This window comes from Panthera tigris, chromosome A1 (genome assembly GCF_018350195.1).
Source record: "Panthera tigris isolate Pti1 chromosome A1, P.tigris_Pti1_mat1.1, whole genome shotgun sequence".
NCBI classification, from domain to species: domain Eukaryota; kingdom Metazoa; phylum Chordata; class Mammalia; order Carnivora; family Felidae; genus Panthera; species Panthera tigris.
Genome location: NC_056660.1, coordinates 103,854,764 through 103,882,072, shown reverse-complemented (window position 1 = coordinate 103,882,072; position 27,309 = coordinate 103,854,764). Strand labels below are relative to the sequence as shown.

Below are 27,309 nucleotides of genomic sequence, written 5' to 3'. Positions count from 1 at the left end.
GTCCGCCTGGGGGAGGCGGACATAGGAGTGGGGAATGGAGTTGAAGGACATGGTTGCACAAACATGTGCAAAATGCAAGGCTTATGTCTGAAGTCCTCTGGCCCACAGGCCTGGTGACATTTCCTCAGTCCCTGCGATCTCCTCCTCCGATCTCCTCCGAAAGAGAAAACAAAACTCTCCAGCTGACCAACCTTCAGGCTTGGAGATGAGCAAAGCAGCGGGGAGCCTGAGGTAACAATGGGATTGAACCACCAAGCTGCCAGCTCCCCACCCAGGTGCAAACAGACAGCAGGGGGTGGTCAGGATACCTGCCACGGGGATCCACCAGCAGAGGATGATGATGTCCAACACCCTCTTTTACCAACAAAACTCTTTCCATCTATGCCTAACTATAGTACAGTGATATTCTATAGAGTCATGTTTGGGGGCGATGAAAGAGTTTGGAAATAGATTGAGGTGAGGATTGCAATAACATCACGAATGTAACTAATGGCCCTGAATTGTATCCTTAAAATGCCAAGGTTTGTAAGCATGGAAGTTCCTTAAAAAGTTAAAAACAAAACTACTCTCGGATCCAGCAATTACACTAGTAAGTATTTACTCAAAGGATACAAAAGTACTAATTCGAAGGGGTACATGCACCTTGATGTTTACAGCAGCATTATTAACCATAGCCAAACACTGGAAAGAGCCCAAATGTCCATCGACTGACGAATGGGTAAAGAAGTTGTGGTATACATATACGATAGAATACGACTCAGCCATCAAAACGTATGAACTCTTGCCATTTGCAATGACACGGATGGAGCTAGAGAATATTACGCTAAGCAAAGTAAGTCGGTGAGAGAGAGACAAACATCACTGATCTAGCTCAGATGTGAAATTAAAAAAAAAAAAACAACAACAACAACAAATGAGCAAAGGGAAAAGAAAGACAGAGAGGCAAACCAAGAAACAGGCTCTTAACTTTAAACAAACTGATGGTTACCAGAGGAGGGTGGGGGGATAGATGAAAAAGAGGATGGGAATTAAGGAGGGTACTTATGATGAGCACTGGGTATTATATTTAAGTGATGAACCACTAAATTCTACACCCGAAACTAATAGTACACTGTATGTTTTTAACTGGAATTTTAATAAAAAACAGAAAAGAACGCCAAAGTTTGTCATATATATTTTTACCACAATTTAAAAATATTAAAAATGACATACACTAAAAACCATTGGAATTACACACTTTAGATGGGTGAATTGTATGGTACGTGAGTTATGTCTCAACAAAACTGATGAAAATTATTCAGAGTATTTAGGATTTTTATTTAAACCATTGGCATTTGGTGCTATGCATCGCAATCTTTTGGGAACTGAGAAATTGCTCCTCCTGTCTGACAACTAGTCACTTCCTTTTGCAGCACATTAGACGGGTATATTAGAGACCACAGAAACACAAACGTCCCCAGGTTTGAAACACACCAGAGGGGCACACCTGGGTGGCTCAGTCGGTTGAGCGGCCGACTTGGGCTCAGGTCACGGATCTTGGCACTTTATGAGTTCGAGCCCCGTGTCGGGCTCTGTGCTGACAGCTCAGAGCCTGGAGCCTGCTTCAGATTCTGTGTCTCCCTCTCTCTCTGCCCCTCTCCCACTCATGCTCTGTGTCTCTCTCTATCAAAAATAAATAAAGTTAAAAAAAATTTTGAAACACATCAGAGGTTCATTTTTGAAAAGAAATGGAAGGGAACAGGGGCGCCTAACTGGCTGGCTCAGTCGGTAGAGTGTGCAACTTTTGATCTCGGGGTTGTGAGCTCGAACCCCACACTGGGTGTGGAGATTACTTAAAAATAAAATCTTAGAAAGAAAGAAAGAACCAGAAGGGAACAAATAAGTAGAACCTGGCAGAGACAGGCTCTCACCTAGAGATGGGTAGCACTGCCAGAGGGAAGTTAAGAAGTATCCAGTGGAAATGAAAACCACCCTTGGCAGTGATGGGCTTTTTATTTTAATCTATGAGATTTCAGTGAGCAGCTACTGGCTCCAGGCCCACCCAGCACAAGACAGCTCCCCTCATGGGATCACCTGTAGCTGTCGGGTCTGAGCTGCAATGGGAGGCCTGGGCCTGGCGAACCTCGCAGCTGTGCAGGGATCAGGGCACAGTTTCTCCATGTCTAGACAGGCTCCTGTGTTGGTCCTCCCCATTCCTACCTCCATGCCCTCAATCACGCTGCTCCCTACACCTGCAAAGTCCTTCCCACTTATCAGCGTTTCTCTGAATCCTACCCAACCCCCTTCTTCCCTAGCGCCCAGCTGGAGAGCCACCTTCAAGACAAACCAAACTGGTTTCAAAATCATTGTAGACACAGTTCCCAGATACTTTTGACCAGGCAGGGAACGGGGGTGGGGGGTGGGGGTGGGGGTGTGGAAATCAGAAGGGTCTAACAGGCTCTCATTTTTGGCAGGGGTAAGGCAAGCAGAACAGGGCTAAGGGAAAATACTGCCCCTACTATTCCCTACAATTCTCAGGAAGTGGTGTGAATCCTCCAAGTTTACACCCCCTAGGTTACCTAATGATCTTCTTTCAATATCATTTGCATTTCTTTAAAACTATACATATAATATATTTAGTGACTTTACATGTTAATTCAGTGTAATGGCCTGTCTTTACAAATCATCCTTCTGTAATTATAATGGGAAAAACAGGTTATGTGCACATTTTTTCTCTCCAAGTTTGACATCTAGCTTTTGTTAAATTCCTATTAATTGCTACTTTTGGGGGCTTCTAAGGAAATGTTTGCACTGCCCAGAACAGTTGCTTCCCAAGTTTTCAAAAGTTACACACGTAGAAAATGATAGGGGTGCCTGGGTGGCTTAGTCAGTTAAGCATCTGACTTCGGCTGAGGTCATGATCTGGCCATTCATGAGTCTGAGCCCCGTGTACGGGTCTGTGCTGACAGCTCAGAGCTTGGAGCCTGCCTCGGATTTTGTGCCTGCCTCTTTCTCTGCTCCTTCCCCACTCATGTTCTGTCTCTGTCTCTCTCTCAAAAAAAAATAAACATCAAAAAAAAGAAAAAAGTCACACACCTAGAAAATGATAATTATTTTTTATTTAGGAATACAAAAGCAAAGGGCTAAGGCCATCATATCCCCAATTCCTCTGCGCAGGGCCCCAACTCATTCATTCATTCATTCATTCATCCATCTATCTCCTTCATTCGTTCATCCATCTACCAATCTATCTCCCTATCCATCCATCCATTCATCCATCCCTTCCTTTTTCCTTCATTCTCCCCTCCTATTCCCACTTCCCACAGACAACAGTTCTGAGTGTTTAATGTGTATTATTTTGTCTCCTGTGTTATTATAAAATGTATAGTTATTTTGTACTCCTGAATGTTCAGTTTGTGTAAGTGACATCATGTTGTAGATCTCATTTGCTTTCTTCCTTTATTCCCTGAGCACGGTCTTGCTGTGTCTACATCTAAGCTGTTACTTTGGATTTCACAGTGGACACCTCCCACGCCTAGCACCCACCCCCAGGGGTGGGCACCTGTATCACACCTGCCATGGCAATTGCCTTCGTACGTGTCCCCTTATGGACCTGAGAAGGATTTTTGAATCACAGGGGTTACAGATATTCGTCGTGAATAAGTACTGTCTACTGTTCTCCAGACTGTTGTCTACCCTAGTCTAAGAGCTGTGTGTAGCATTTCCTACAGGCCCACAACCATAGCCACACCTGGCATGGAAATGAGAATATTGATACGGACACCAGAGTGAAAAGATAAGAAAAATAGGCCCTGCCCTTGGGCAGCCTGAGGCCCTCCAGCCTCCCTGAGACAGAAAACCCATTCACATCACAAGGCATTTCTCTGTGTCACAACACAGATGAGGAATGCTGGGGTAGGATGCCCTCCCCACTGCTACTATCTTCTGAAAAAATGACTCAAGTCTCAGGATTGTGTGGAATGAGGGAGAGTCACTGTTAAATTTCTCAGGATGTCACTTTGGTAATCTCTGTTCCACCAGGAACAGTCACAATTGCTGACCATTCTGCCACCATCCTGGGAGCTATATCCATCTAAGGAAGGAGCATATGCGGACAGAACTGGTCAAGGCCTCACGGGCAAGGTTCTGAGGAACAAGCGGAATCCAGGCCTGCTTGACTGCAAACCACAATCTCTTCCTATGCCTTTGTGGGACATATTTCAAGAAGAAGGGGCAGAAATAAGGGCTGCTCAAGAAGTTAACTTTGCTCCTTGGGGAACGTGGAAATGTTCCTTGCAGAGCCACGACCAGGTTCCCCCATGAACGCTGCAGATTCCAAGAGCACAGGTCCCTTTCTTTTGCTTTGTCACCTTGGGGTTTTAGGGATTTCAGTATAGCAGTTGAGATGCAAACCCGTAAACTTTATTTAGAAAAGTACGATGATCTGAGAACCATGGAGTTTGCTTTGTTAGGTTATGTGTGTGTGTGTGTGTGTGTGTGTGTGTGTGTGTGTCTTGTTTTCCTTTAGAAGTGTAAATTAAGTGACTGATGTGTTTTCACAGTCTGTGGGTTGAGGCTGACAGAAAGAGTAAGATAGGTACCTTTTCCATTCCTAAATAATGGAAAGAAGGAAAAGATCCCCAAGAGTTTATTTTTTACAAAACCCTTTGGAAAAATCCTGGTTTATGGGGATGAGAAGGAGATAAATAGCTCAAGAGATGACATCTTCATTTATTCATATGAAATGTAAATGTTTGTTGCAGTCCGGAATGAGAATTTTCAGGCTATCCATATATATTAAGTTCCGGAAGAGGGAGACACATTTGCTTACATGCTTCTCTAGAAATGAAGATAATGTATTAACCAGGCAGAAAGCTAATCTAGTATGCTTGGCTTACATTTCGCAGTTTCTGACAGAACCACAGGCTGAGGATAAGGAGGGACGGACATAATCCCCTTCCTAGTAATGAAGTGTTTGTCTACTCGGGTCATCGCGGGCATACCGAGTGGTTCTCTGGATTTTCAGAACGGCATTTCCACCGTCTTTCCACCTTGGTTCTTTCATTAGATATATGATGTCCAATATATGTCATGGGGACTTAGGACATTAGTGTGAGAAAAAGAAATGGGACTTCAAAGAAAGAATACCAAAATAGTGACTCCAACAGTTATAATTACATGTACATAATTTAGACATGGTTAATTATGGTTTCCCATCTACATATTTAGAAAGACTGTAGATAGCATAATTTTTGGATGTGATAAGGTACGATGATATCAAAATACACATGCACGTGTCTACACAGATACACACATGCAAGACCAGAAGCCAGGGCGCCTGGGTGGCTCAGTCAGTTAAGTGTCCACCTCTTGATTTCAGCTCCGGTCATGATCCCAGGGTCGTGGGATTGAACCCTGTGTAGATCCCCCTCTCTTTCTGCCCCTCCCCTCTCCTCTTTCTTTCTCTCATTCTCACAAAAAAAAAAAAAAAAAAAAAAAGGAAAGAAAACACTCACATCTAACTTAACCAACACTGCCCCCACTTTTAGGCCGTTTCTTTAGGGGCACAAAAGAGATCAGACAAATCTGAGTGGAGATTTTCAGGTACAGCGAGATATTGCTGTTTCCAAAAGAAAGGGAAGGACAGAACCGTTCAGTTTGTTTTCATGAGAGAAATCATGAAGAAGAAACCAGAGGTGCTTACTAAGATTTTAGTTTAATGGGAAACACCCTGAGTGTTAGACCAAACCGAGATTGTCGCTTTCATCTGTACTTGAGATGTTGTAGAGTCCCTGGGGATAATTACGCTGCCCTCCTCCATACTAAACAATTTGCACCTATTAAGTTCTTCCAGAGACAAGTGGGTCTGTGAGACAACATCATCCAGCCCAACGAAAGTGGCAGAACAGGATACCACATACTTTGCGGCTGCTACTGTAGTCTGCATGTGTTGGTGAGAGTTCTGCTCTATTTCCTGCTGTTCAAATGTTTTTAAAACCTCACTGCCATCTAATGACTTAGGACTTTTACATCCTGAGTGGGTCAGCATAACACTCTTATCTGGTGCTTAATCAAAAAGAAGGCTCTTATTGGGTTAGAAGAAACTGAATGGTAACTTGCAGGGACGGTTCAAAATAGCCTCCCGTGTGATGCTGGGCTTCTAAAAGGAAGGAAGTCTAACAGACAGACAGACATTCTTTACCAAAAAAAAAAAAAAAAAAAGTTTAGTATTTAACAGGTCCCACATTTTCTTACAAATTCCTTAAATCATTTTCTAACACACTGCTTCAACTTCACCTTCGAGTAATTCTAAATACTTCGGTTGTAGCTATTTAGAGTTTTTGTACTCCAGAAAGGACAGAATTAGGCAGAACATGACTCTGTGATCTTCATTTTACCATAAACCATAAATTCCACGTTAGCACTAAACTAACATCGCATTAGACATGTGTGTTGTTTTATGTTAAATTGAGTTTCCTCTGGTTGCAAGTGACCAAAAAAAAAGGCCGGGGTGGGGGGGAGCTGGGGGGGGGAGAAGACAGAGAGAGTTTAAGCAAAAAAACCAAAGGGTGGAGGCACTTGTGGGAGAACCCAGGAGCATCTGCTAAATGCAGGGAAAGAGGGACACCAGGCTTTGAGAGGGCAGAGACAGAGCATCTCTGGGAACCTCGCTGAGCACAAACACAGGCAGAGATTTTCTGCATAAAGTGCTTGCTGCCTCAAATGGTTCTAGATCAACGAGAAACTGACTGTCCCTTCTTCCCTCAGGATTCAGCTCTGGACCAGTCAGCCTTGATGATAGGGTAGCACCAAAAAACAGAAACAAGACTTAGAAGAATCAAGAATCTACCCTTGTGGGCTCGGTGGGAAGTTCTTAGAGAGAAGGGGGCAGCCCAGTGCCACCCACACTTTGACTTTAATACTATAACCACATATTACGGTTAAAGGCAAGCCTTGCTAATATTCCATAGTAGAGTGATGAACACATTAAATGATGTGTTCTTTCCTCATATTTTATTTTCATGACTTCCTCTTGATCTCACAACCCTAAGATCATGACCTGAGCTAAAATCAAGAGCCAGACACTTAAGTAACTGAGCCATCCAGGTGCCCCTAGATGTGTTCATTTGGATTAGAGTTCCAATCTGTATGTAACTAAAACATCCTTTTATTGACTCCTACCCCCTTCCACCAATTAATTAGTGTTGGTTTTTTTTATCCTTCAAGGAATTGTTCATAAGAGAAGACATTGAAATAATACTTAGGTTTACCTTTTCCTGAGGATGTCTTATAAGACCACACTTCCCCTGATCTAAATGAGAATTTCAAACATCTCCTAGGGATCGCTCAGTTAAATTCAGTGAATGAGCGCTACTGTGAGCCCAAAGTAACAATTCTCACCACACTGTAAGTCCCTGAGTGCCAAAAGCTTGTCTAATTCGCCTTTGGATCCCTGCACGCACCCTCAGGCAAGCTCAAAAAAAACATTTGTCAAATAAATGTATCTTATTTATCTTTCCTATTCAGATTTACTCCTCGGAGGGAGGGAGAGCCATGTGGATTTAAACTTCAGGTGCCACACGGGACTGACAAATGGCACGCATGGGGAAAGAACTTCAGATGTATCTTAACACGTATTTCTCAAATTAAAGAAAAGCAGTAAATACAAAAGAGATGTCAAATTTTTTAACGTTTATTTTTGAAAGAGGGACAGAGTGCGAGTGGGGAGGGGCAGAGAGCCAGAGGGAGACACCGAATCTGAAGCCGGCTCCAGGCTCCAAGCTGTCAGCACGGAGCCCCACACGGGGCTCAAAATCTCGGGATCATGACCTGAGCCAAAGTCGGACAGACCGACTGAGCCACCCAGGCACAAAACATAGAGATTTTATATATAAAGGGTCTTCAGTCAGATTGAAGAGACCGAACAAGGTTTATAAAAAGACCCCTCAAGAAACTCAAGGCTTTGCCTCGAAGCCAGATGAGTTGCCCCCCAAAGCAAGCTCCAGAATAGAGGACGCACAGTGGGCTGGAAATGTGGGGAAAGACCCATGTGAGAGGTGGAGCCACTCAGGCTGCAAAGGTTGGGTGAGAGTCAGACCCGTGACAAGCCCACCACCCCAACCTCTGCAGGAGTTCCTAAATAGTCATGACCTTGTTCTTTTTAGTGGGATGATGAGTCAAACCAAAATTGGCATCACAGCTGCTGGACTTTTTCGCCCCGTTTTTTGATTTTTGATTTTTGTTTGTTTGTTTGTTTTGTACCCAAAGCATAACAGTGAAAATAAAAAGACGCAAAAACTTTGGCAATCATATAGGACACTTGAAGGAGTGATTTATTTGTTGCCTTTGGCAAGTTTCCACTAAAAAGTTCACTAAGCATCTCTCTCGCTGGAGTTTTTGGGTCGGGGGACGGGGGGGGGGGTACAGGAGGTGAAGTCGGGAAGGACTGATTTTATCCTTCTGTGCACAAACTTTCACCCACCCTGCCTCTGAAAATAACTCTGTCTGGAGTTTAAGAGGAGGGGTCTCACGGAATATCGCATGTGAGATGAAAACTTTTTAAATGCGACAAAATCTAATGCGACAAAAGCTGTTGAATTGTATACTTTAAAACGGTTAATAGTGGGGCACCTAAGTGGCTCAAGTCGGTTGACTGACTTGATTTCAGCTCAGGTCATGATCTCAGGGACTTGGAGGGAGCCCTGTGTCAGCCTCGGCACTGAGTGTGGAACCTGCTTGAGATTCTCTCTCTTTCTCCCTCTGTCCCTCTCCCTCGCTCTCTCTCAAATAAAATAAATAAATACATAAATAAATAAATACATAATTAAATAAATAAATAAAACGATTAATAGTTAATTTTATGTTATATGAATTTTACCTCAATAAAAAGAAATGAATGGAGCACACTTAATTTGCCAAGGTCAGGAAATTTGTTCACTCTACTTTGTGTGTGTAAGCACTAGACCAAGACTCAAAGTAATTTAGCCCTCTGAAGGAGTCCTGGGCAGGGATCTGAGTTTTGGTCCCAGCTCACCTTCATCCTGGGGAATCTTTAAAAAATATTTTTAAGTTTATTTATTTTGAGAGAGAGAGAGGGAGAGAGAGCTGGGAAAGGGCACAGAGAGAGTGACAGAGAGAGAGAGAATCCCAAGCAGATTCCACATCCCTACAGAAGATTCCACATCCATTCCACAGAACCCGACTCAGAGCTCGAGCTCACAAACCATGAGATCAGGACCTGAGCTGAAATCAAGAGTCAGACGCTTAACTAAGCTGTGCAGGAGGCCTCAAATTTCTCTTATAAATTACCAGGATTGGAATATCTGGTTACCTAGGTCTCTTCCAGAAGTAAATTGTTTGATTTTGAAGCAAGACAGATTTACATCTTTATTTTTATCTTTCAAAAGGGCTTCTTTTTACATGTCATTTACCCAGTTAAGTCTAAAGGCCCAGTGAAGTGACAAAACCGTTAAAACCTAAGCAAATCATTTTCACCGGATCTCTTCTCACCTAGGAGCTCCTTCATCGAAAAAAACCCCACATTTTAACACATTCCAAGACACAAATGTGTGTACAACCCAATCCTGCCCCCAAGAAGTATGCAGCCTGCTGACCATCGTGTAAGCATTTAGAAAAGGACCAATCACAACACAGTCCAGGAAGTGTCCTTAGTGATCAGGGCTGGGAAGCAGCTGGATCCTGAGGATGACCCACCCACAGGGCAGAGAGCTCAGGCAAAGGCTGGGACGGTGCAGAGGAGAAGGAAGCTGGCGAGAGCAGAAACAGCCCCTCAGCACCCTCACCCTCACCCGGAAGATGAGGTGGCTTGTGATATGTAACTCCTTACAATGTTCTTCACTACCAAGGGAAAAGTAGTTACCCTACCGTGGAGGAAACTGGCAGACCTCTCTAGCCAGGGATCAATGCTAAAGTCACCAGATAGATAACGAATTGATATAAAGTGCTTCCTGATATAATACGCTGAGACTTCTGCGCCACAAATGCCTAATCTCAATTTAATCGCGAAGGAAACACGAAAAAGACAGAGGAACTGTGTCCCCACTGATGGAGACTGAAAAGATGGAACCAAAGGCAGTACATGTTCTAGGATCTTCTCTCACTGTAAAGGACATTATGCAGATAATCAGAAAGATCTGAATAACATCTGTTGATTAGACAGTAATATTGTATCAATGATAATTTCCTGACTTTGTAGTTATCTAAAAGTGGGGTGCCTGGGTGGCTCAGTTGGTTGAGTGTCCAACTTCAACTCAGGTTATGATCTCACAATTCATGTTCAAGCCCCGCATCGGGCCCTGTGCTGACAGCTCAGAGCCTGGAGCCTGCTTCAGATTCTGTGTCTCCCTCTCTCTCTGCCCCTCCCCTGCTCATCCTCTGTCTCTCTCTCGAAAATAAATAAACATTAAAAATTAAAAAAAAGAAAAGAATGCTCTTATTTTTGGGAAATATACACTGAAGTAGTTAGGAATAAAGGGGCATCATATCTACAACTTATTCTCAAACGATTTAGAAAAAGTGTGTGTGTGTGTGTGTGTGTGTGTGTGTGTAATATTATTATACAGTATGTTATATATGTTATATTTTTGTTTATGTTAGCTATCATTATATTATACTACTATATATATAAATGCAAAGAAAAAAGAATAAAACAAATACGATACAATGTTAACATTTGTGAAATCTGGGTGAAAGATGTTTGTGGGGAATCTGTGTGCTATTGCTGAAACTTATTTGTAATTCTGATTTCACACCACAATAAAAAGGGAAAAAAAAAAAAAAGAAGTTGAGCTTCCTGTTGCTAAAATACAAACCCTGTATTTGACCATGTTTTTGAACTTTGCCTATTTACCTCCTTTCTGTGTGACATATTGGATGAATAATAAATAAGATTTATAATAAACTTATAATAAGATGAGACATTTTGGATTTTTTACTGCAATATAACTCACATGCCATAAAATTATCTTTTTAAACGTATAATTCAGTGGGTTTTAGTGATGCAACCATCACTGCTAATTCCAAACCGTGTTCAACACCCCTAAAAGAATTCATCAGCTATCACTTTTCATTTCTTCCTATTTCCAGTCTCTGACAATGGCCTTCTGTTACCATAGTTGTGCCTTTTCTGGACATTGCATTTACATGGAATCATGCTATATGCGTCTTTTCGCGTCTTGTTTCTTTCATTTAGCATACTGTTTTTAAGATTCATCCATGTTGTAATGCTTACCGGTATTACATTCTTTTTAATTACTGAATAATATTTCCTTGTATATAGATGACGCATTTTATCTATTCATCACGTGATGGATATTTGGGATTTGGTCTGTTATGAATAATGCTGCTTTGAACATTTATGTGCACATTTTTTGTGTGGTTATACACTTTCAGTTCTCGTGTTTACATAGATAGGAGTCCAATTATTGGTATACATACTGTACTAGCTTGCCAGAGCTGACATAATAAAACACCACAGATCAGGTGGCTTCAACAACAGACACTTATTTTCTCATAGTTTGGAGACTAGGAAGCTGAAATTAAGGTATTGGCAAGTTTGGTGTCTTCTCAGGTCTCTCTCCTTGGCTTGTAGACACATCCACGAGCAGAAAATGCATTTTCTCTTACTAAGAAGGTTTGCTTTGGATGACATAACTTCTAAGGCCTTATCATATTAAAAAACTGGGGGAGAGGAATAATGAGGGTGTGGGTGCACAGGACAAAGTCCCTTTTGCCATTTGGTGCTTTATAAGAGCGTGGCGAATAAAAAATTATAAAGAAATTCAGTGATTAAACAATTTTTAAGTGAGTTTCATCAACCTATACTAAACGCCAGTTGGAATAGTGTTTAGCTCTTTCTGACACATTAAGAATATTTTAAAGACATTTCTATTTATTTTGTTTTTTGTTGTTGTTAAATACGGAGATTTCTTTGGCCTTCCATTCACAAGGGAGGGTCTGAATCTATCCCTCTCGGAGAGCCTGAAAGGGCTCATTCAGAAACCACTAAGAGCAGAGGTGGAATTTCCAAAAGAGCCAGGCAGGACTGGCCTGCCGACCACTAGTGGCTGACCTTCTGGTCCTGCTGGTCCTCGGGGTCAGGTTGGGGACCAGAACATCTCTCACCTTCAGACACTGTGCACAGCTCCAACCTATCCTAGGGAGCACCAGCCAGGGAGACGTGTCTAAAATGAATTGTCCGGAGTGAGCCACTGGCCCGAGGCAGGTCAGGGAAGGTAAGAATAAGGAATGTCTAAGAGGGCAGAGGAACCACAATTTCAGAGGCTTTAGTTACTGCCTAAGGTGGAGCTTTACATTCTACTAATAGAGCGTTGCTTGGTCAGACTGGATGGTTTGGATTTTTCCAGAACGGAACACATGGAAGGAACAAGAAAGTTTAAAAGAGGGTTTGGGTCAATGACACAAAACACAGAATACGGCTGAGCAGAGGGAAGCAGAGGGCTTTGACAATCCCCCACGCCCCAGATTTGATTCAGTTATTCAGGAGAGCCGATTGAGTCAGCAACTTCTAACAGGTTTTGAAAAATATTTTTTATATAGTTTTATTTATTAAAAAAAATGTTAAGGTAAGTGCTATTCTTTTTTTTTTTTTAATTTTTAAATGTTTATATTTGACAGAGAGAGACAGTACATGAGTCAAGGAGGGGCAGAGAGACAAGGAGACAGAATCTGAAGCAGGCTCCAGACTCAGCACAGAGTCCAATGCAGGGCTCAAACTCACTAGCTGTGAAATCATGACCTGGGTGAAGTCAGACGCTTAACCGACTGACCCACCCATGTGCCCCTAAAGGTTTTTGGGGGTTTTTTTTTTGCTCTTAAACACTTTGAACTTTTTTTCCATCATCATCCTTGGTATTATGTGACTTTAGGTTTTAAAAAGGAACTGACTTCTATCTTGTAATAGTCATATCAATATAAAATACTACTTTTGTTTTTTTAGTTTACATTCCCAAAGCTTTCCATGCCCAAATGGGAGTGCCCGCTGCATTATTCAAAACTCACAATCATTTGGTAAATGTATAATGACAGAAGGCAAACAGCGTCTTTAGGGCATGCCAAAACCTCCCAGGTATGTGTCATAGACACTTTATTTTGGCAAACTGGAACTTGTGTGTTTCCATAATAAGCAATGTGATTCTGTTTATTTCTCAACCACTTAAAGGGAGGTGAAATTGTGTTCTTCCAAACCTCACACAAAAATCCAATGTGCAGAAACAGATCTGCAGGATTATCTTTTGTTATAAATGTCAGCAGAGAGCTACGTGAGTTTGGTTGTGTTGGTGTGGTATTTACAGAAAATCCCTCTAACATGGCCACTTGTCTAATCTGCTTGAGTAAAGAACTAGGACTAACTACAGATATTGAGGGTTTACTATATGAATCATTACACCTACGTCACTCAATAAAAACTCCAAAAGAGTATAGGATACGTTTCACGTTTCTAGACATTGAGAGACTTAGTTACTTCATCAAGTCTGCTGAGCATCAGAACCTTAGGATATTTAAAGGAATTACCCAAAGGAAACAGAACAACAAAAAAAGCAGACTATTTAAGGTGTTGTGACCTTCTTACAGTATCAATTCACCAAAATTCCTCAAAAATAGATTATTGATTCAAACCACGAGACATACTTTTCAGTTCTATGAATGCCCAGAATGACCAGAAAGGATTCGCAAGCTATAGCTGGAATATACAAAATTTGCAATTTTATGGATTTTTTTCCCCGAAGGGTTCATTCTTGAAAGTATATACTTTTTAGACTCAGGTAGCCGAAGGACACTTGTATTTGCAGGTTAAATGAGTTTGCTTGTGGAGGGGGGGGGGGGGGGGGAGATGAATCTACCAGGAGACTAATTATTTCCTTCTTAACGAGGCCAATTAAAAAAAAAAGCCAGAAACACAAAACCACAATGTATGAAGGGATTCTTCTAGTATTCCTACTGGAATGAACAGGTCTCCCTGAGCTTATTTTTCATGGGAATTCATATTCCATTAGGGATATCTCAGCAAAATAATGTGCTTAGCACCACTCAGGCAGGAATCTCGCTGGCCATAAACATTTCAGAAATACACATCTAAGCCAGCTTCGGCTAGGAGCCAAGACAATACATACACTAATCCACTTGGACAGCTGAGGAGGTAAAGTTGGGTCAGAGATAAGTAGCCCTGGCTGAACGTTCATAGCTCACCTACCACCTGACAAAGCCCACGGGCGGGGGTGTGTGCAACTCAGGTGTCCCGGCTGTGCCTGCCTAAGGCTTAAACATTCCGGGATCTGACCTCTGTTACTGTAACCACACACTTCACCCACAGTACTTAAGATTTGCCAAACTGAATAAATTCCCTAAATTCATGGATGGATGCTGAATTTAGCTGCTGAAATAAAATCCTCATTGTTTTTTTTTTTTAATTGTCTCCTGGGTTTCATCTCATTTATTCAATAAATAATTATTGAGTGCTTCCTATGTGTTAGGGTTTTCCTTATGGTTAAGCCAAACGCAGGAAAGAGAGCTGCCAAGGTTTGCCCTGTTGAGTTTCTTTCCAAGTGAGCAAACTCCCAAAGGAGGCGGCAGTTTAGAATTGATATTTTCTGTGGCAGCTGCCAGCTGCGAGGCAACAAAAGTGTCATGGATTACTGGTGACAGATGGAAATAATGGCTTGGGCTCAAAAAAAAAAAAAAATGCAAGTTTATGGACCAACATCATAAAAAGGCCAAATTACTTTAACTAGTTACACAATGTTTAAGGTATGACGTAGTACGAAAATGTAATTTTAGATAAGACCTTTGGTATTACCAAAATAGTAGTAGATTTGAAAATTAAAATATTTCCAATATGGAATAGGTTAACACTGTGTCTATACTCCCTGACTCTAGCGTATTAGCCAGCACACTTCCTGTGGCTAGTGACAGAAACCAACTCAAAGTAGTCCGAGCATACGAGAGTTTATTGGCTTGTGTAACTGGTAAATTCAGGGTAGGGCTGGTTTCAGGATGACACATCCAGGGTCTCAGATGAGCTTGTCAGGTTTCTCTCTCAACTTTGTTTTTTTTTTTTTTTTTTTCACTGTTCTGATCTATTCTCTTCTATGCAGGTGGGCAAATCATCAGACAATATCCCTCAGTCATCTGCCCTCCTCTTCAAAATGCAAAAAGCAAAACACATTCCCATCTAACTCTAAATGTAAAGCCCAGAAGGGATTTTCCTTGGCCTGACTTGGGTTGCGTGCCTTTGCTTACTAAAGCCAGATAAATGGGATATTAGGAATGTCTGGAATGTTCTGTGCCCACGGAGCAGGGACCCAGTTTAGCAGCCCCACCAAAAATCACACGATTGTACTGCTGTGGGGGAGAACCAATTCCCCAAAGGAAGAGGAGCTATGCAAGCAACGTCAAAAGACATTCCGGAAGATTCCAAACCTACACTTTGAATCTGCGCTTACCTCTTGGTTCAGCCATGTTCCACTGAATGTTTGACTAATATGGTTAATATTTCTGGCTTCGTGGTTCTTCAACTGTAACTTGTACCAGAAACATCTGGAGGGCTTGTTAAAACACAGATCGTTTGGACGCACCCCACAGTTTCTGTTTCAGAAACTTTGAGTATCTAAGTGATGCTGCTGGTCGGATAACCATACTTTGAGACGCTGTACTGGGATTTTATTTTTTAAATTGTTGAAGAGCTTCTTATTCGTATTAATATCATTCCTGGATATACTTCACAGGTAAAAGTTTTCTAGGGTTCAGGAACACATCATTCTGATGCTGATTAACATTGTAGTCTTGGGCAAGTTACTTAACCACTCTGCCAATTTTTTTCTTGTGCAAAATGGGAATAATGGTACTTACTTCATATGGTTGTTGCAGAGATTAAATGAACTAATATATAATATTAATATACATAATACACACTACATACATACCCTACATTACACTTAGAAGTACATAAAATGTGGGATGCCTGGGTGACTCAGTTAGTTAAGCATCCAACTCTTGATTTTGGCTCCAGTCATGATATCTCACAGTTTGTGGGATCCAGCCTTGGGCGTCTTCTTGCTTACAGCATGGAGCCTGCTTGGGATTTTCTCCCTCCCTCTCTCTCTGCCCCTCCCCCACTTGTGCTCTCTCTTTGTCTCAAAATTAATAAATAAATTTAAAAAAAAGAAGTAAATGGTATATAATATAGAAACATTTGCAAGTGTTTAAACTGCTCCAAAAAATAGAGAGGGAAGGGGCACTTGGGTGGCTCATTTGGTTGAGTGTTTGACTTCAGCTCAACTCATGATCTCACTATTCGTGAGTATGAGCCCCGGGTCGGGCTCTGTGCCGACAGCTCAGAGCCTGGAGCCTACTTTGAATTCTGTGTCTCCCTCTCTCTCTGCCTCTCTCTCTCTCTTTCTCTCTCAAATAAAAATAAAACATTAGAAAAATAGAAAAATTGTCCAAAGTATTTTATAATGAATCAAAATATCAATATCAAATCCTAAAAAGGATTATGTACACCTATGTCCCCGACCATGAAAATCCTAAATAAAATAGCGGCCAATGGAATCCAACCATATGTTCAAATGTTCAAAAAATACAATATCACAACCAAGAGGCTTTTATCCCAACAACGGGAAGATGGTTCAACTCAATCTACAAATTTAGTTCCTATAGAAATAGGCCTGAAGCATAAAATCATATGGTCGTTTCAAATGCTGAAAGGGTAAACATTATCGACTCCTGGGGAAATATTTTAATAAAGTCAGAATAGATGGGTAGTAGACTTCGTCATTTCTATTTGTGACTATCCAGCATCAGCATCTGATTATGGGATACGGAGTTGTGTCCGTCATGGTGGGATATGGGGAACCACTCGAAGAGACCCTGGGAGCCGCAGTGCAAGCACCAGCCAAACCCGATCACCCAGGACTCTGCCTCAAGAGTGGTAATGCAGAGAAGTAAGGGTGAATTAGAACTGAGTCTGGTGACAGCAGAGGTGGCACAATCTCCAAGGGTGGCAGAGACATCTCAACCTAACTTGTTTTGGGGAACAACTTTGGCTACAGTCTGGATTCCCAGCTTTTTATCTTTTATGAGGTAAAGTTCAAGGGGCACCTGGGTGGCTCAGTGGGTTGAGCGTCAGACCTCAGCTCAGGTCGTGATCTCACAGTTCGTGAGTTGGAACCCCGCATCGGGCTCTCAGTTGTCAGTGCAGACCCCACCTGAGATCCTCTGTCCCCCTCCCCAACTGGTGCTCTCTGAAAAATAAAATAAACATTTTTTTAAAAAGGGAAAAAGAGAAATTTTGAATTTAATTTTAAAATTTTTTAATGTTTATTTATTTTTTGGGAGACACGGAGTGTGAGCAGGGGAGGGGCAGAGACAGAGAGGGAGACACAGAATCCAAAGCAGGCTCCAGGCTCCGAGCTGTCAACACAGAGCCCGATTGGGAGCTTGAAATCACAAGCTGTGAGATCATGATGTGAGCCGAAGTCAGCCGCTTAACTGACTGAGCTACCCAGGCGCCCCTGATTTTATTTTTAAAAGATCAGTCTGATTGTGTCTTATGAAAAATGGTAAAAAAGCAAGGTAGGCAGAGAAAAAAAAATGCATTAGGTTTGTTCTGATGACCTAAGGGATAAAAAGAGAAACATTGGGTAAATGCTACAGGAAGTCAAAGAAAATTAGCAAGACCTTTACTGGCATTTACACATATCTGATGGGTCACCGCTTGGTAGGAACCTTGTAGCAAAGACTCAATTATCAGAAGAGGTAGTTGAACCCGATGATTTCAGATTTGCAAGCCTGAGATTACTGGATGCTTCCCATGAGATATCCAAGACATAAGCAATAATCCAAAACTTCAAGGGAATTCCCAGTTTCATGATTACCAGTCTTTCTTGTTTTTATAGATTACATTTAGATCTTCAGCCTTCCCAGAGATTCCATGAGTGATCAAACAGCCTTCCAAAATGTTCTTCTGGGACGTTACCCTGATTCTGTTTCTGATGGGAAAGAACCTCAAAACCAAGAATTTTCACTAGAGCAAAATGAATATCACCTTGACCTGATTTTAAGAGTGTATATCTTAAACCAAACACCAACATTATATTTAATGGTGAAACACCAGAAACCCATTAATGCCAGCAACAAAACAAGTGTAATCTCTATGATCATCCACCATAGAAGTCTCTAGTTGTGTCTGTCTGTCTGTCTGTCTGTCTGTCTGTCTGTTTTAAGTAGAGGGTGGTAGGGAACAACTTTTCTATCACCCAAACCGTGCAAACAAGTGTGGGCAACATAAACTGAGTGGCCAGTAGAATGCCTGAATCCAGTCAAGGAGAGATTTCCAGAAATCAGGCAAAAGGAGCTGTAGCAGGGGAACTTGATAATATGTCCAAAAATGTTTAACAAATATTCACTCCCTCTCTCAGCAGTTTACTTCTGGGGATTCAGCCTAAGAAAACAATCAGGGCTGAGAACAAAGACTTGTGTGTAAAGGGCAGAAAATTTGCACCTGGCCACAAGAGATGACAGTCTCTTTTAAGGAGGAAACCAATTTCTTTTTCTTCTCCTTGTACCTCCTCACTTTCCTTCCCCTTCTTTCTACTTTCTTCTTGTCCACCCCCACTTTCCCTCCAGTTCTTGGACCTCTTCCTTGTCATCCTCCTCTTCTTCCTCCTCCTTTCTGTCTCTGTCTCTTTAGCTTTCTACCTTAATTTGCCTTTTCATCATAAGAGAGAAGGTCCTGGGGTAGTCTAAAGGGTTAAGTTGGAAAAAAAAGTAAGGTCAGTGCTTCTGAGGACAGATACACTGAGGTATGAGGAAAAACTATAATCCTAAAGACATTTCTAAAGAACAAGGAGATAACTAGTCACTATAGAAGACTAGTCCCTAAATTACTGTGTTTATACTATCCTACACGACCTTATTCTATGATTTTAGCATAAAGCATTCTGTGTGGGTATTCCCCACTTGTACTTGGGAATCTTAGGATTTTCAGCTCCTGGACCTTCTTGAGAGGCATGTGGTTTATAACCACAATTTATTGAAGGCTCATTATTTTCTAAAAATCTTCTACTTATGTGGATCACTTCATTTAATTTGCACAAGTGCCCAGTGAGGTAAATGCTATTATGATCCGTAATGGAAGGATGAGGAAGCAGAGGCTTCAAGAAGTAATGACTGAATTCAGGCAGATGGGCACCTCCCACTGCTTTTTTTTTCCCCCATTAAGTTGTAAGAATTTATTTAAAAAAAAAAACTTAAAAAAAAGTAAAAAAATAAAAAAAATAAAGCTTTTTAATGTTTATTTATTTTAGAGAGAGACAGAGTGTGAATGGAGGAGGGGCAGAGAGAGAGGGAGATCCAGAATATGAGGCAGGCTCCAGGCTCTGAGCTGTCAGCACAGAGCCTGACGTGGGGCTCCAACTCAGGAACCACAAGATCATGACCTGAGCTACAGTCGGACGCTTAATTGACTGAGCCACCCAGGCACCTTGTAAGAATGTATATTAAATAACCTATGGTTGATTGAAAGGGAATTCATGACAAAAATAGAAGATACTTGAGGAAAGATGTGAGAAGTGGACTCTGCACACAGGCTAAATTGACACTGCCTCGAAAACTAATGGTTATGGCAAAGAAAGTCTTCACATTAAAATTCTGCTTTTTATGGCTTTTTTTTCCTTCATTTCTTCACACAATTACAAAAGAAAGAATAAAAGTCCTAAATTCTTGACTATTTTTCCTTTCTTGGACCAAATACTCATTTTCCTCTAAATTATTGACCTGTGGAACTTTTTACACAATAAAATCTTTCAAGGGAAGGACTGGGTTTCAAATGAAAAAGATGGATATCTGAAGGGTACAAAGAATGCTCAGAACAAAGGATGATGAGAAAATGGCTTCAGTCACTGATTATTTCATTATCCTTAGACTCAATCACCCTTCATCCCTCCCCAGCCACAATCTACACAACTTTAAGATCAAGAAAAAGGTGTAAACAGTTTAAAATAACTAAAAGGAAATAAAAATTCACATTTAAAAAGCAACACTCCAGTCAGGAAATATTTTCCCATCATGCTTTTCTGTGACCAGGTCAGAACCCCCACTCCTAATCGTTAAGCTACAATACCCACATTAGCTAGTAAATCCAGAATAAACTTGGAAACTAGGCGTTTGGATCAAAGTGGCTCCCATTCTCCAAAGCTGGTTTGGTAAAATCACATGGGAATCCTTGTCCTTTTCAGGAGCCAAACTTCATGGGAATGCATCAAGTCTTTCCACATTTCTCGACTATGTCTCTCTCCCGGCTGCCCACTATAGCGTACAGAGGTTAAGCTTTGGAGGCATACAGACCAAACCAGCTTGCACCCTGGGGGCTCGCTACAATGACTGGGTCTAAAAGGTTGTCTGGGTGGTAGTCCAGGCCCTGTGACAGACAAGAGCCGGTACCTCGCAGAGCAGCCAAGAGGGTGAGACAGATCTGTGTTAGCGAGACCATTTCAGCCATGTTTCCTTGAACAGGGCAAGCAATGTCACGTGACAGACAGATGTAAGTAGAGAATTTCTTTGATTATACAGGTTTCAGATGGATACCCGACTTCCTCCTTCTGGAGGAAGCAACAGCAGGATAGAGGCTCCTTCTGATCTACAGCAACTTCTGGGTGCCTAGGTGGCTCAGTCTGTTAAGCATCCAACTTTGGCTCAGGTCATGATCTCATGGTTCATGGGTCTGAGGCCTGCAAGGACTCTGCACTGACAGCTCAGAGCCTGGAGCCTGCTTCAGATTCTGTGTCTACCTCGCTCTCTGCCCCTCCCCGCTCACGCTCTCTGTCTCAAAAACAAAATAAACGTTTAGAGCAACTTCTTTAGATGTAGATGGTCCGTAAGGCAGGAGTGAGAAGGGTAGAGGTGTCCTAAATACATTGGGTGTGGGGATGGGGGAAACGGGATAGAAACTAAACTTGCAGATCATCTGAGGATGTGCACGTAAGAGGCATCCCTTGCACTGAAAATTATCATATGGGACGGGCACCTGGGGGGCTCAGTCGGTTAAGCACCAGACTTTGGCTTAGGACATGATCCTTTGGCTTAGGTCATGATCTCTCGGCTCATGAGTTCAAGCCCTGCATCTGGCTCAGAGCCTGGAGTCTGCTTTGGATTCTGTGTCTCCCTCTCTCTCTGTCCCTCCCTTGTTCATGCTCTCTCTCTCTCTCTCTCTCTCTCTCTCTCTCTCTCTCTCTCCTATCCCTTAAAAATAAATAAAATGCTAAAAAATTTTTTTTTTAATTATCGTGCAGGATACCTCAGTTACATTTTGAAGAGAACAGAACATTTATACTGTTGCTGTGAAGTTCTGAAATCTTCATATTGGGTGCTGGAGATGACTTTAAAGATTGTCTCATTAACAGCCCACCCAATATTTAAATCTCCTTGCCAAGAATTGTCCAGCCTATTTCGACAGATTTCAAGACTGAGGTCCACTTTTTTTTTTTTTTCCCAAGCCCCTCATCCTGTGTTTGGGAAACATTAATAAAATGGTATTTTGAAAATTTTGCCACAATGTATCTCCCTGCAAGGTTCAAACTTTGGTCAAGATTCCACATCCAGAAGCAATATGGGCTAGGTCTAATCAAACAGTCTTCCACAAATCACCTTTCATAACTGTAAAAGCAGGGGCTTTTATGTAAATAAAACCTCTTATAAATGTAAAAGCCTAAGTGGCTCAGTTGGTTGGGTGTCTGACTTTGGCTCAGGTCATGATCTCATGGTTTGTAAGTTCAAGCCCCACGTTGGGCTCTAGGCTGAAAGCTCAGAGGCTGGAGCCAGCCTTGGATTCTGTGTCTCCCTCCCTCTCTCTGTCCCTCACCACTTGGGCTCTGTTTCTCTCTCTCTTTCAAAAAATGAATAAATGTTAAAAATTTTTTTAATAAAAAAAAAAAAAAGTAAAGGCAGCCAGAGTCGGAGAGACAACTCTCTCCAAAGCTACACACGCTCAAGTTAGTTTGTGCAACTCTTCCTCATGTGACAAGTGTCAAGACCCTTCACACTCCTGATTTCTCTCCATGAGAATTTGACAGCGGTCTCTTTCGCTTACAAGACACATCCAGAATTAAATGTCACACTTCTGAAGTAGGGAGCAACTGTCAACTATGCTTTCCTATTAATGCAGACCAAGAGCACACTGCCTTGCTTTTTTTTTTTTTTTTTTTTGGTAAAAACATCAAAATGGGTGGAAATTGCTAGAACGGCTGGCTACATTCCCTAAATCATTTTCACATGAGTTGTTTCTAAACCCTGCTTTTGCTTTGCTCAAGGCAGCTGCTGTACTCTTGTGAGACTCAAACGCCCTCAGGGGTAAGTTCCAGCAACAAAAGCAATAGTCCGTCCAATATTATTAAATCCGTGTTTCCAGGTTCAAGACAGTCTCATGTTTTCAGTCACACATTGTATCTTTTCATAAACGAATGATTTAGTATCTCTTAAAATGCCAGAGAGGGTGCCTGATCCCCTAATGTTTTAGCCATCATGCTTTGCGATGCAGATGTGGAAACAGCCTCGGGATTTATAGGCACTTTTGGGTGTTCTGATAAAATTTAGCTTTCGTTTAGAAATATCTTTTCTATTCCACTTCTAAAACGGTGGATTCTTAGGAAAATGCACCAGTACTGGCAGGCAGCTTAAGGACTCCTCTTTCAGACTGCAGGGAAACCGCTACTTTTACCGTCACAAAGCGCAACTCTTTTTTTTTTTTTTCTTTTTTTTTTTAATCTTTATTTTTGAGAGAGAGACAGAGCACGAGCAGGGGAGGGGCAGAGAGAGAGGGAGACACAGAATCCGAAGCAGGCTCCAGGCTCTGAGCTGTCAGCCCAGAGCCTGACGCGAGGCTCGGACTCACAGACGGTGAGATCGTGACCTGAGCTGAAGTCGGACACTCAACCGACTGAGCCACCCAGGCGCCCCAAGCGCAACTCTTAAAATATAAAATGATAACTCGCTTTTCAGTCTCCAAGGGTTCGAAAAAAGATCAAAACTAAAGTAAGTGTTAGCGATTGTTAGGCACCCTTAAAGGATTTTTCAAGCACTAGATCGTTGCCCTTTTATCTAAGTTTAGTTTAGATAAGTACTTAAAGCCTCAGAAATCAATGTTACGCAAGCAGAGTGTCCGTGCAAGATTACTGTGCTTGGGACTGCCGGCTCGCTTCCTATCTGCCTAGCATAGCAAGTGGGATTGGTCAAGTTCTGACAAGTGTGTGAGTTTCTAGGTTTTTCCAAAACAATATTTGGGTCATTAAAGAAAAAAACTCTTACAGATAATTCAGCTGAAACTAGTTTATTAGTTCAAAACAAATGACTTCATACTTCGTCATTCTTTGGAATTGTATGTATTTTAAATCACATTTGGCGGGGGCACCTGGGTGGCTCGGTTGGTTCAGTGTCCAGCTCTTGGTTTCGGTTCAGGTCATGATCTCACGGCTCGTGGATGCAGGCCCTGCATTGAGCTCTGCTGACAGTGTGGAGCCTGCTTGGGATTCTCTGTCTCCTCTCTCTCTTCCCCTTCCCTGCTCACTCTCTTTCTAATTAAATAAATAAACATTTAAAATAAATTAATAAATCGCATTTGGCCTCCAGCGGTTCATGGCCTTATTCAATATGTAATGCTATATAAAGGGAAAAGTATGGAATATATTTGACCAACTTTGGTGTTAATAATCTTGAAATATTTAATCTTTTTTTTTTAATTTTTTTTTAACGTTTATTTATTTTTGAGACAGAGAGAGACAGAGCATGAACGGGGGAGGGGCAGAGAGAGAGGGAGACACAGAATCTGAAACAGGCTCCAGGCTCCGAGCCATCAGCCCAGAGCCCGACGCGGGGCTCGAACTCACAGACCGCGGAGTTGAAGTCGGAGGCTTAACCGACTGAGCCACCCAGGCGCCCCTAATCTTTTTTTTTTAATGTTTATTCATTTTGAGGAGAGAGAGACAGAGTACGAGCAGAGTATGAGCAGAAAGAGATAGAGAGACACAGAATCCCAAGCAGGCTCCAGGCTCTGAGCTGTCAGCACAGAGCCTGATGCGGGACTTGAACTCACAAACCGTGAGATCATGAACTGAGCTGACTGAGTCTGAGTCAGACGCTTAACCAACTGAGCCACCCAGGTACTCCAAAATATTTAATGTTTCTAGAAGTAAAGAAAGGCAACGTGTTTCATTTGAAAACTTACTGAAAAAAATACCGAATAAAAGAATAAAACTATTCATGTTAATGTAGTCACCCTGCAAAAAGACAACTGTTTTACTCCCTGGTGTGCAGATGGCCAAAGTTACAGACACGACTGGCTCTCCTTCTTCACCTTTCCCAGAGTCCAGAGTTCTGGATGGAATTCCCAGAGGCGGGGGTGGTGTTCCGGGAATAACACAGCAGAAACATCCTTACCTGACTGGAGACTAGATGGACTCTAAGAAGCAGACCCACCACAGACACTGGCTCTCCTGGCCTTTCTCCACCCCCTTCTCCCTGTGTGGTCTCTCTCCTCTTTCTATCCTTTCCTATGGAACCTTAACTTGGTTGGAGGTGAGGAGGGGTGGGTGGGGAGAGGAGGGTGGGGAGCTGGAAATGTGAATCTGAATTTTTCAGTCTTCACCTAGACTTCACCAGTGGCTTTATAACCTCAAGATGCCAATAATGGAACCCATCTCTTAAAGCAAAGAATGACTCATATCTAGTTCACCCGGGAAAAGCCCTCGGGTGCAAGGGAAGAATTACAGTGAGAGCAGGGTGGGCGGGAAGCTGTCAAGATTACACACTATTTATCTTTTGAAGTTTTCTACCTCCAAATGACTTTAGAGAGAATGGCAGTGGATAACCTGCAATTAACAACAAACTAAAAATATTTACATGAGGAGTTCTTCTAGGTTCAGCATATACGCGAGATGAGAGAAAAACCATAAAAATAAAAATACATCTTGAATGAAAATATGTGCAATTCTTGGGAAAAGTAATGTTGGCTGAGTGTTTGTAATATTTACCATTATATTTTTTTAAAGATTTTATTTTTAAGAACTCTCTACACCTGGGAATGGGAACTGGTACAGCCACTCTGGAAAACGGTATTGAGGTTCCTCAAAAAATTAAAAATAGATCTACCCTACGACCCAGCAATTGCACTACTAGGCATTTATCCACGGGATACAGGTGTGCTGTTTCGAAGGGGCACATGCACCCCAATGTTTATAGCAGCACTATCAACAATAGCCAAAGTATGGAAAGAGCCCAAATGTCCATCGATGGGTGAATGGATAAAGAAGATGTGGTATAGGAACGTCTGAGTGACTTGGTTAAGCGTCTGACCTCAGCTCAGGTCATGATCTCGCAGCTTGTGGGTTCAAGCCCCGCACTGGGCTCTGTGCTGACAGCTCAGAGCCTGGAGCTTCCTTCCGATTCTGTGTCTCTGTCTCCCTCTCTCTTTGCCCCTCTCCAGGTTGTGCTCTCTCTCTCTCAAAAATCAATAAATGTTAGGGGCACCTGGGTGGCTCGGTGGGTTAAGCATCCGACTTTGGCTCAGGTCATGATCTCACGGTCTGTGGGTTCGAGCCCCGCGTCGGGCTCTGTGCTGACAGCTCAGAGCCTGGAGCCTGTTTCAGATCCTGTGTCTCCCTCTCTCTCTGCTCCTCCCCTGTTCATGCTCTGTCTCTCTCTGTCTCAAAAATAAATAAACGTTAAAAAAAAATTTTTTTTTTAATTAAAAAATTTAAAAAAATGTTCTGTCTTTAAAAAAAAATCAATAAATGTTAAAAAAAAAAGATGTGGTACACACACACACACACACACACACACACACACACACACACTGGAGTATTACTCAGCAATCAAAAAGAATGAAATCTTGCCATTTGCAACTATGTGGATGAAACTAGAGGGTATTATGCTAAGCAAAATTAGTCAGAGAAAGACAAATATGACTTCACTCATATGAGGACTTTAAGACACAGAACAGATGAACATAAGGGAAGGGAAGCAAAAATAATACAAGAACAGGGAGGGGGACAAACCATGAGAGACTCTTCAATATGGAGAACAAACAGAGGGTTACTGGAGGGATTGTGGGAGGGGGGATGGGCTAAATGGGTAAGAGGCATTAAGGAATCGACTCCTGAAATCACTGTTGCAGTATATGCTAAATGACTTGGATATAAATTTTTAAAAAATAATAAATTAAAGGGCAAGATGTTATATTTACTAACAAAGTAATAAAAATAGTTTGAATTCATTTAAAAAAAAAAGATATTTCCCAATTCTTTTGCCATGAGAATTTCACTCAGCAGATTGTATTTTGTACGTCGCAGCTTCACACAGGAAACCAAATCTCCTGGAATCTATAGTGGTGGAGATATCTGGTTACCTGGGGTAGCTTTTTTTTTTTTTTTTAACATTTATTTATTTTTGAAACAGAGAGAGACAGAGCATGAGCAGGGAAGGGGCAGAGAGAGAGGGAGACACAGAATGTGAAGCAGGCTCCAGGCTCTGAGCTGTCAGCACAGAGCCCGACGCAGGGCTCGAACCCACGGACCGTGAGATCATGACCTGAGCCGAAGTTGGACGCTTAACCGACCGAGCCACCCAGGCGCCCCATCCTGGGGTAGCTTTAATGCAGGTTCTACCCTGCCCTTGGATGTGCCAAGCAGCAGATGGCGTCGGCAGTGGATTTCACCGAGAGCAGTCCATGTGTGGCACAGAGCTTCTCTTTATATATTGTTCTTGACTGTGTGGCATGCAAGCCTCAGTCCCTGACCTTCCCCAAGAGTCAGCATGAAACTAAATATTTTTAAATAGTTTGCTGTTTTCATCATAAATCCTGACCAATAAAATACTTGTCTACATAAAAAAAAAAAAAATTCTCTACACCAAACACGGGGCTCGAACTCAGAGCCCTGAGATCAAGAGCCACATAATCTACGGACTGAGCCAACCAGGTATCTGGATCTATTCTTAATTTCTGTTGTAGAAGGAAATTGTTCTTCTCCAGGGTCATCAAAGAGCCCACGTTGCCAAATAATCACTTTTTATCCTATTTTGTGTGTGGGGGGGGGGGAGGGTGGTGGTCATTCAACACAATTGACCACACTTTTGAAAAAGAATTTTTTTTTTACATTTATTTATTTTTGAGAAACAGAGTGAGACAAAGCGTGAGTGGGGGAGGGGCAGAGAGGGAAGGAGACACAGAACCCAAAGCAAGCTCCAGGCCCCGAGCTGTCAGCACCGAGCCTGATGCAGGGCTCAAACCCACAAACTGTGAGA

General features: G+C 42.0%; 1 long non-coding RNA gene across 1 annotated transcript; it reads left to right on the top strand.

The window, feature by feature from the left end:
* The first annotated feature begins 298 nt into the window (after positions 1-298).
* Positions 299-7,587, top strand: LOC122231271. The gene is made up of 3 exons (XR_006208461.1): positions 299-456; positions 4,021-4,326; positions 7,507-7,587. It is a non-coding gene; the product is annotated as an uncharacterized LOC122231271 (long non-coding RNA).
* Positions 7,588-27,309: the final 19,722 nt, after the last annotated feature.